We start from the raw sequence: 9,433 nt of genomic DNA, 5'->3' as shown, positions 1-9,433 counted from the left end.
AGCTAGGGAAACGAAATACATACCAAACGATAGAGAATTGATCAAGGAACACGATAGTGAAGGTTTCAAGTCGATATCTCCCACCGTTTTGCCGCAATCGCCGCCGACAGTTGAAAAAAGTCTATTTTTCCGAAAATTTGACCTTTGACCGGTCAAAAGTAGGTCAAATGTTGACCTAGGACCAAAAAATATACCACCAATCGCGAGATCTCGTTGAGAGCAATCCGTTGGTCTTTTCCGCTAAGCTCTACGACCTTCCGTTTCGAAACGCCAGGGGGGGGGTCGTAACAACCCCCCCCCTGGTCGTTCGTGTTATGAGAAATGGCCTGGTCGTGCGAGGGCTAGGATTCCGCTGAAAATCCTACATGGGGGTAACCTGGGGCGTAGAGTCGCGTGGTGCAATCCGTTAAACCCTACACCTAATACTTTTCCCGCTAGAGGGCAGCAAAGTTCCAGCGACAGATTCGCCGGACCCCTAGGAATCCGCTGAAAATCCCTACATAGGGGTAACTTGGGGCGTAGAGCCGCGTGGTGTAATCTGTTAAACCCTACACCTAATACTTTTCCCGCTAGAGGGCAGCAAAGTTCCAGCGACAGATTCGCCGGACCCCTAGGAATCCGCTGAAAATCCCTATATAGGAGTAACTTGGGGCGTAGAGTCGCGTGGTGCAATCTGTTAAACCCTACACCAAATACTTTTCCCGCTAGAGGGCAGCAAAGTTCCAGCGACAGATTCGCCGGACCCCTAGGATTCCGCTGAAAATCCCTACATAGGGGTAATTTGGGGTGTAGAGTCGCGTGGTGCAATCTGTTAAACCCTACACCTAATACTTTTCCCGCTAGAGGGCAGCAAAGTTTCAGCGACAGTTTCTCCGGACCCCTAGGAATCCGCTGAAAATCCCTATATAAAGGTAACTTGGGGCGTAGAGTCGCGTGGTGCAATCCGCTAAACCCTACACCTAATACTTTTCCCGCTAGAGGGCAGCAAAGTTCCAGCGACAGATTCGCCGGACCCCTAGGAATCCGCTGAAAATCCCTACATAGAGGTAACTTGGGGCGTAGAGTCGCGTGGTGTAATCCGTTAAACCCTACACCTAATACTTTTCCCGCTAGAGGGCAGCAAAGTTCCAGCGACAGATTCGCCGGACCCCTAGGATTCCGCTGAAAATCCCTACACAGGGGTAACTTGGGGCGTAGAGTCGCGTGGTGCAATCCGTTAAACCCTACACCTTATACTTTTCCCGCTAGAGGGCAGCAAAGTTCCAGCGTCAGATTCGCCGGACCCCTAGGATTCCGCTGAAATAGGAATAACTTGGTCGCCAGACCCCTGGGATTCCGCTGAAAATCACTACTTAGGGGTAACTTGGGGCGTAGAGTCGCGTGGTGCAATCCGTTAAACCCTACACCCAATACTTTTCCCGCTAGAGGGCAGCAAAGTTCCAGCGACAGATTCGCCGGACCCCTAGGAATCCGCTGAAAATCCCTACATAGGGGTAACTTGGGGCGTAGAGTCGCGTGGTGTAATCCGTTAAACCCTACACCTAATACTTTTCCCGCTAGAGGGCAGCAAAGTTCCAGCGACAGATTCACCGGACCCCTAGGATTCCGCTAAAAATTACTACACAGGGGTAACTTGGGGCGTAGAGTCGCGTGGTGCAATCTGTTAAACCCTACACCTAATACTTTTCCCGCTAGAGGGCAGCAAAGTTCCAGCGACAGATTCGCCGGACCCCTAGGAATCCGCTGAAAATCCCTACATAGAGGTAACTTGGGGCGTAGAGTCGCGTGGTGTAATCCGTTAAACCCTACACCTAATACTTTTCCCGCTAGAGGGCAGCAAAGTTCCAGCGACAGATTCGCCGGACCCCTAGGATTCCGCTGAAAATCACTACTTAGGGGTAACTTGGGGCGTAGAGTCGCGTGGTGCAATCAGTTAAACCCTACACCTAATACTTTTCCCGCTAGAGGGCAGCAAAGTTCCAGCGACAGATTCGCCGGACCCCTAGGATTCCGCTGAAATAGGGGTAACTTGGTCGCCAGACCCCTGGGATTCCGCTGAAAATCACTACATAGGGGTAACTTGGGGCGTAGAGTCGCGTGGTGTAATCCGTTAAACCCTACACCTAATACTTTTCCCGCTAGAGGGCAGCAAAGTTCCAGCGACAGATTCACCGGACCCCTAGGATTCCGCTGAAAATTACTACACAGGGGTAACTTGGGGCGTAGAGTCGCGTGGTGCAATCTGTTAAACCCTACACCTAATACTTTTCCCGCTAGAGGGCAGCAAAGTTCCAGCGACAGATTCGCCGGACCCCTAGGATTCCGCTGAAATAGGGGTAACTTGGTCGCCTGACCCCTAGGATTCCGCTGAAAATCCCTACATAGAAATAACTTGGGGCGTAGAGTCGCGTGGTGCAATCCGTTAAACCATACACCTAATACTTTTCCCGCTAGAGGGCAGCAAAGTTCCAGCGACAGATTCGCCGGACCCCTAGGAATCCGCTGAAAATCGCTATATAGAAGTAACTTTTGGCGTTGAGTCGCGTGGTGCAATCCGTTAAACCCTACACCTTATACTTTTCCCGCTAGAGGGCAGCAAAGTTCCAGCGACAGATTCGCCGGACCCCTAGGAATCCGCTGAAAATCCCTACATAGATGTAACTTGGGGCGTAGAGTCGCGTGGTGTAATCTGTTAAACCCTACACCTAATACTTTTCCCGCTAGAGGGCAGCAGAGTTCCAGCGACAGATTCGCCGGACCCCTAGGATTCCGCTGAAAATCACTACACAGGGGTAACTTGGGGCGTAGAGTTGCGTGGTGCAATCCGTTAAACCCTACACCTTATACTTTTCCCGCTAGAGGGCAGCAAAGTTCCAGCGAAAGATTCGCCGGAGCCCTAGGATTCCGCTGAAATAGGGGTAACTTGGTCGCCGGACCCCTAGGATTCCGCCGAAAATTCCTACATGGGGGTAACTTGGGGCGTAGAGTCGCGTGGTGCAATCTGTTAAACCCTACACCTAATACTTTTCCCGCTAGAGGGCAGCAAAGTTCCAGAGACAGATTCGCCGGACCCCTAGGAATCCGCTGAAAATCCCTACATAGGGATAACTTGCGGCGTAGAGTCGCGTGGTGTAATCCGTTAAACCCTACACCTAATACTTTTCCCGCTAGAGGGCAGCAAAGTTCCAGCGACAGGTTCGCCGGACCCCTAGGATTCCGCTGAAAATCACTACACAGGGGTAACTTGGGGCGTAGAGTCGCGTGGTGCAATCCGTTAAACCCTACACCTTATACTTTTTCCGCTAGAGGGCAGCAAAGTTCCAGCGACAGATTCGCCGGACCCCTAGGATTCCGCTGAAATAGGGGTAACTTGGTCGCCAGACCCCTGGGATTCCGCTGAAAATCACTACATAGGTGTAACTTGGGGCGTAGAGTCGTGTGGTGCAATCCGTTAAACCCTACACCTAATACTTTTCCCGCTAGAGGGCAGCAAATTTCCAGCGACAGATTCGCCGGACCCCTAGGATTCCGCTGAAAATCCCTACATAGGGGTAACTTGGGGCGTAGAGTCGCGTGGTGCAATCCATTAAACCCTACACCTAATACTTTTCCCGCTAGAGGGCAGCAAAGTTCCAGCGACAGATTCGCCGGACCCCTAGGAATCCGCTGAAAATCCCTACATAGAGGTAACTTGGGGCGTAGAGTCGCGTGGTGCAATCCGTTAAACCCTACACTTAATACTTTTCCCGCTAGAGGTCAGCAAAATTCCAGCGACAGATTCGCCGGACCCCTAGGAATCCGCTGAAAATCCCTATATAGGAGTAACTTGGGTCGTTGAGTCGCGTGGTGAAATCCGTTAAACCCTACACCTAATACTTTTCCCGCTAGAGGGCAGCAAAGTTCCAGCGACAGATTCGCCGGACCCCTAGGAATCCGCTGAAAATCCCTATATAGGAATAACTTGGGGCGTTGAGTCGCGTGGTGCAATCCGTTAAACCCTACACCTAATACTTTTCCCGCTAGAGGGCAGCAAAGTTCCAGCGACAGAATCGCCGGACCCCTAGGATTCCGCTGAAATAGGGGTAACTTGGTCACCGGACCCCTAGCATTCCGCTGAAAATCTCTACATAGGGGTAATTTCGGGCGTAGAGTCGCGTGGTGCAATCCGTTAAACCCTACACCTAATACTTTTCCCGCTAGAGGGCAGCAAAGTTTCAGCGACAGTTTCGCCGGACCCGTAGGAATCCGCTGAAAATCCCTATATAGGGGTAACTTGGGGCGTTAAGTCGCGTGGTGCAATCTGTTAAACCCTACACCTAATACTTTTCCCGCTAGAGGGCAGCAAAGTTCCAGCGACAGATTCGCCGGACCCCTAGGAATCCGCTGAAAATCCCTACATAGGGGTAACTTGGGGCGTAGAGTCGCGTGGTGTAATCCGTTAAACCCTACACCTAATACTTTTCCCGCTAGAGGGCAGAAAATTTCCAGCGACAGATTCGCCGGACCCCTAGAATTGCGCTGAAAAATTCCGCCGCTAGTCGCTGGAACTTTGCTGACCTCTAGCGGGGAAATTATTAGGTGTAGGGTTTAACGGATTGCACCACGCGACTCTACGCCCCAAGTTACCCCTATATAGGGATTTTCAGCGGATTCCTAGGGGTCCGGCGAATCTGTCGCTTGAACTTTGCTGCCCTCTAGCGGGAAAAGTATAGGGTGTAGGGTTTAACAGATTGCACCACGCGACTCTACGCCCCAAGTAACCCCTATATAGGGATTTTCAGCGGATTTCTAGGGGTCCGGCGCATCTGTCGCTGGAACTTTGCTGCCCTCTAGCGGGAAAAGTATTGGGTGTATGGTTTAACGGATTACACCACGCGACTCTACGCCCCAAGTTACGCCTATGTAGGGATTTTCATCGGAATCCTAGGGGTCCGGCGAATCTGTCGCTGGAACTTTGCTGCCCTCTAGCGGGAAAAGTATTAGATGTAGGGTTTAACGGATTGCCCCACGCGACTCTACGCCCCAAGCTACCACTATATAGGGATTTTCAGCGGATTCCTAGGCCGGTCCGGCGAATCTGTCGCTGGAACTTTGTTGCCCTCTAGCGGGAAAAGTATTAGGTGTAGGGTTTAACAGATTGCACCACGCGGCTCTACGCCCCAAGTTACCTCTATGTAGGGATTTTCAGCGGAATCCTAGGGGTCCGGCGAATCTGTCGCTGGAACTTTGCTGCCCTCTAGCGGGAAAAGTATAAGGTGTAGGGTTTAACGGATTGCACCACGCGACTCTACGCCCCAAGTTACCCCTATGTAGTGATTTTCAGCGGAATCCCAGGGGTCCGGCGACCAAGTTACCCCTATTTCAGCGGAATCCTAGTGGTCCGGCGAATCTGTCGCTGGAACTTTGCTGCCCTCTAGCGGGAAAAGTATAAGGTGTAGGGTTTAACGGATTGCACCACGCGACTCTACGCCCCAAGTTACCCCTGTGTAGTGATTTTCAGCGGAATCCTAGGGGTACGGCGAATCTGTCGCTGGAACTTTGCTGCCCTCTAGCGGGAAAATTATTAGGTGTAGGGTTTAACGGCTTGCACCACGCGACTCTACGCCCCAAGTTACCCCTATATAGGGATTTTCAGCGGATTCCTAGGGGTCCGGCGAATCTGTCGCTGGAACTTTGCTGCCCTCTAGCGGGAAAAGTATTAGGTGTAGGGTTTAACGGATTGCACCACGCGACTCTACGCCCCAAGTTACCCCTATATAGGGATTTTCAGCGGATTCCTAGGGGTCCGGCGAATCTGTCGCTGGAACTTTGCTGCCCTCTAGCGGGAAAAGTATTAGGTGTGTGGTTTAACGAATTACACCACGCGACTCTACGCCCCAAGTTACGCCTATGTAGGGATTTTCATCGGAATCCTAGGGGTCCGGCGAATCTGTCGCTGGAACTTTGCTGCCCTCTAGCGGGAAAAGTATCAGATGTAGGGTTTAACGGATTGCACCACGCGACTCTACGCCCCAAGTTACCCCTATATAGGGATTTTCAGCGGATTCCTAGGGGTCCGGCGAATCTGTCGCTGGAACTTTGCTGCCCTCTAGCGGGAAAAGTATTAGGTGTAGGGTTTAACGGATTGCACCACGCGACTCTACGCCCCAAGTTACCCCTGTGTAGTGATTTTCAGCGGAATCCTAGGGGTCCGGCGAATCTGTCGCTGGAACTTCGCTGCCCTCTAGCGGGAAAATTATTAGGTGTAGGGTTTAACGGATTGCACCACGCGACTCTACGCCCTAAGTTACCCCTATGTTGTGATTTTCAGCGGAATTCCAGGGGTCCGGCGACCAAGTTACCCCTATTTCAGCGGAATCCTAGGGGTCCGGCGAATCTGTCGCTTGAACTTTGCTGCCCTCTAGCGGGAAAAGTATTAGGTGTAGGGTTTAACGGACTGCACCACGCGACTCCACGCCCCAAGTTACCCCTATGTAGGGATTTTCAGCGGAATCCTAGGGGTCCGGCGAATCTGTCGCTGGAACTTTGCTGCCCTCTAGCGGGAAAAGTATTTGGTGTAGGGTTTAACGGATTGCATCACGCGACTCTACGCCCCAAGTTACTCCTATATAGGGATTTTCAGCGGATTCCTAGGGGTCCGGCGAATCTGTCGCTGGAACTTTGCTGACCTCTAGCGGGAAAAGTATTAGGTGTAGGGTTTAACAGATTGCACCACGCGACTCTACGCCCCAAGTTACCCCTAGGTAGGGATTTTCAGCGGAATCCTAGGGGTCCGGCGAATCTGTCGCTGGAACTTTGCTGCCCTCTAGCGGGAAAAGTATTAGGTGTAGGGTTTAACGGATTGAACCACGCGACTCTACGCCCCAAGTTACCCCTATGTAGTGATTTTCAGCGGAATCCCAGGGGTCCGGCGACCAAGTTACCCCTATTTCAGCGGAATCCTAGGGGTCCGGCGAATCTGTCGCTTGAACTTTGCTGCCCTCTAGCGGGAAAATTATTAGGTGTAGGGTTTAACGGATTGGACCACGCGACTCTACGCCCCAAGTTACCCCTATATAGGGATTTTCAGCGGATTCCTAGGGGTCCGGCGAATGTGTCGCTGGAACTTTGCTGCCCTCTAGCGGGAAAAGTATTAGGTGTAGGGTTTAACGGATTGCACCACGCGACTCTACGTCCCAAGTTACCCCTATGAAGTGATTTTCAGCGGAATCCCAGGGGTCCGGCGACCAAGTTACCCCTATTTCAGCGGAATCCTAGGGGTCCGGCGAATCTGTCGCTTGAACTTTGCTGCCCTCTAGCGGGAAAAGTATTAGGTGTAGGGTTGAATGGATTGCACCACGCGACTCTACGCCCCAAGTTACCCCTGTGTAGTGATTTTCAGCGGAATCCTAGGGGTCCGGCGAATCTTTCGCTGGAACTTTGCTGCCCTCTAGCGGGAAAAGTATTAGGTGTAGGGTTTAACGGATTACACCACGCGACTCTACGCCCCAAGTTACCCCTATGTAGGGATTTTCAGCGGATGCCTAGGGGTCCGGTGAATCTGTCGCTGGAACTTTGCTGCCCTCTAGCGGGAAAAGTATTAAGTGTAGGGTTTAACGGACTGCATCACGCGACTCTACGCCCCAAGTTACCCCTACATAGGGATTTTTAGCGGATTCCTAGGGGTCCGGCGAATCTGTCGCTGGAACTTTGCTGCCCTCTAGCGAGAAAAGTATTAGGTGTAGGGTTTAACGGATTGGACCACGCGACTCTACGCCCCAAGTTACCCCTATGTAGGGATTTTCAGCGGAATCCTAGGGGTCCGGCGAATCTGTCGCTGGAACTTTGCTGCCCTCTAGCGGGAAAAGTATTTGGTGTAGGGTTTAACGGATTGCATCACGCGACTCTACGCCCCAAGTTACTCCTATATAGGGATTTTTAGCGGATTCCTAGGGGTCCGGCGAATCTGTCGCTGGAACTTTGCTGACCTCTAGCGGGAAAAGTATTAGGTGTAGGGTTTAACGGATTGCACCACGCGACTCTACGCCCCAAGTTACCCCTATGTAGGGATTTTCAGCGGAATCCTAGGGGTCCGGCGAATCTGTCGCTGGAACTTTCCTGCCCTCTAGCGGGAAAAGTATTAGGTGTAGGGTTTAACGGATTGCACCACGCGACTCTACGCCCCAAGTTACCCCTATGTAGTGATTTTCAGCGGAATCCCAGGGGTCCGGCGACCAAGTTACCCCTATTTCAGCGGAATCCTAGGGGTCCGGCGAATCTGTCGCTTGAACTTTGCTGCCCTCTAGCGGGAAAAGTATTAGGTGTAGGGTTTAACGGATTGCCTCACGCGACTCTACGCCCCAAGTTACCCCTGTGTAGTGATTTTCAGGGGAATCCTAGGGGTCCGGCGAATCTGTCGCTGGAACTTTGCTGCCCTCTAGCGGGAAAATTATTAGGTGTAGGGTTTAACGGATTACGCCACGCGACTCTACGCCCCAAGTTACCCCTATGTAGGGATTTTCAGCGGATTCCTAGGGGTGCGGCGAATCTGTCGCTGGAACTTTGCTGCCCTCTAGCGGGAAAAGTATTAGGTGTAGGGTTTAACGGATTACGCCACGCGACTCTACGCCCCAAGTTACCCCTATGTAGGGATTTTCAGCGGATTCCTAGGGGTCCGGCGAATCTGTCGCTGGAACTTTGCTGCCCTCTAGCGGGAAAAGTATTAGGTGTAGGGTTTAACTGATTGCACCACGCGACTCTACGTCCCAAGTTACCTCTATGTAGTGATTTTCAGCGGAATCCCAGGGGTCCGGCGACCAAGTTACCCCTATTTCAGCGGAATCCTAGGGGTCCGGCGAATCTGTCGCTTGAACTTTGCTGCCCTCTAGCGGGAAAAGTATTAGGTGTAGGGTTTAATGGATTGCACCACGCGACTCTACGCCCCAAGTTACCCCTATGTAGGGATTTTCAGCGGATTCCTAGGGGTCCGGCGAATCTGTCGCTGGAATTTTGCTGCCCTCTAGCGGGAAAAGTATTAGGTGTAGGGTTTAACGGATTACACCACGCGACTCTACGCCCCAAGTTACCCCTATGTAGGGATTTTCAGCGGATTCCTAGGGGTCCGGCGAATCTGTCGCTGGAACTTTGCTGCCCTCTAGCGGGAAAAGTATTTGGTGTAGGGTTTAACGGATTGCACCACGCGACTCTACGCCCCAAGTTACCCCTACATAGGGATTTTTAGCGGATTCCTAGGGGTCCGGCGAATCTGTCGCTGGAACTTTTCTGCCCTCTAGCGGGAAAAGTATGAGTGTAGGGTTTAACGGATTGGACCACGCGACTCTACGCCCCAAGTTACCCCTATGTAGGGTTTTCAGCGGAATCCTAGGGGTCCGGCGAATCTGTCGCTGGAACTTTGCTGCCCTCTAGCGGGAAAAGTATTTGGTGTAGGGTTTAA

The sequence above is a fragment of the Amphibalanus amphitrite genome, unplaced genomic scaffold (genome assembly GCF_019059575.1).
Source record: "Amphibalanus amphitrite isolate SeventyFive unplaced genomic scaffold, NRLGWU_Aamphi_draft 000870F_arrow, whole genome shotgun sequence".
NCBI classification, from domain to species: domain Eukaryota; kingdom Metazoa; phylum Arthropoda; class Thecostraca; order Balanomorpha; family Balanidae; genus Amphibalanus; species Amphibalanus amphitrite.
This window is presented reverse-complemented; position numbering follows the sequence as displayed.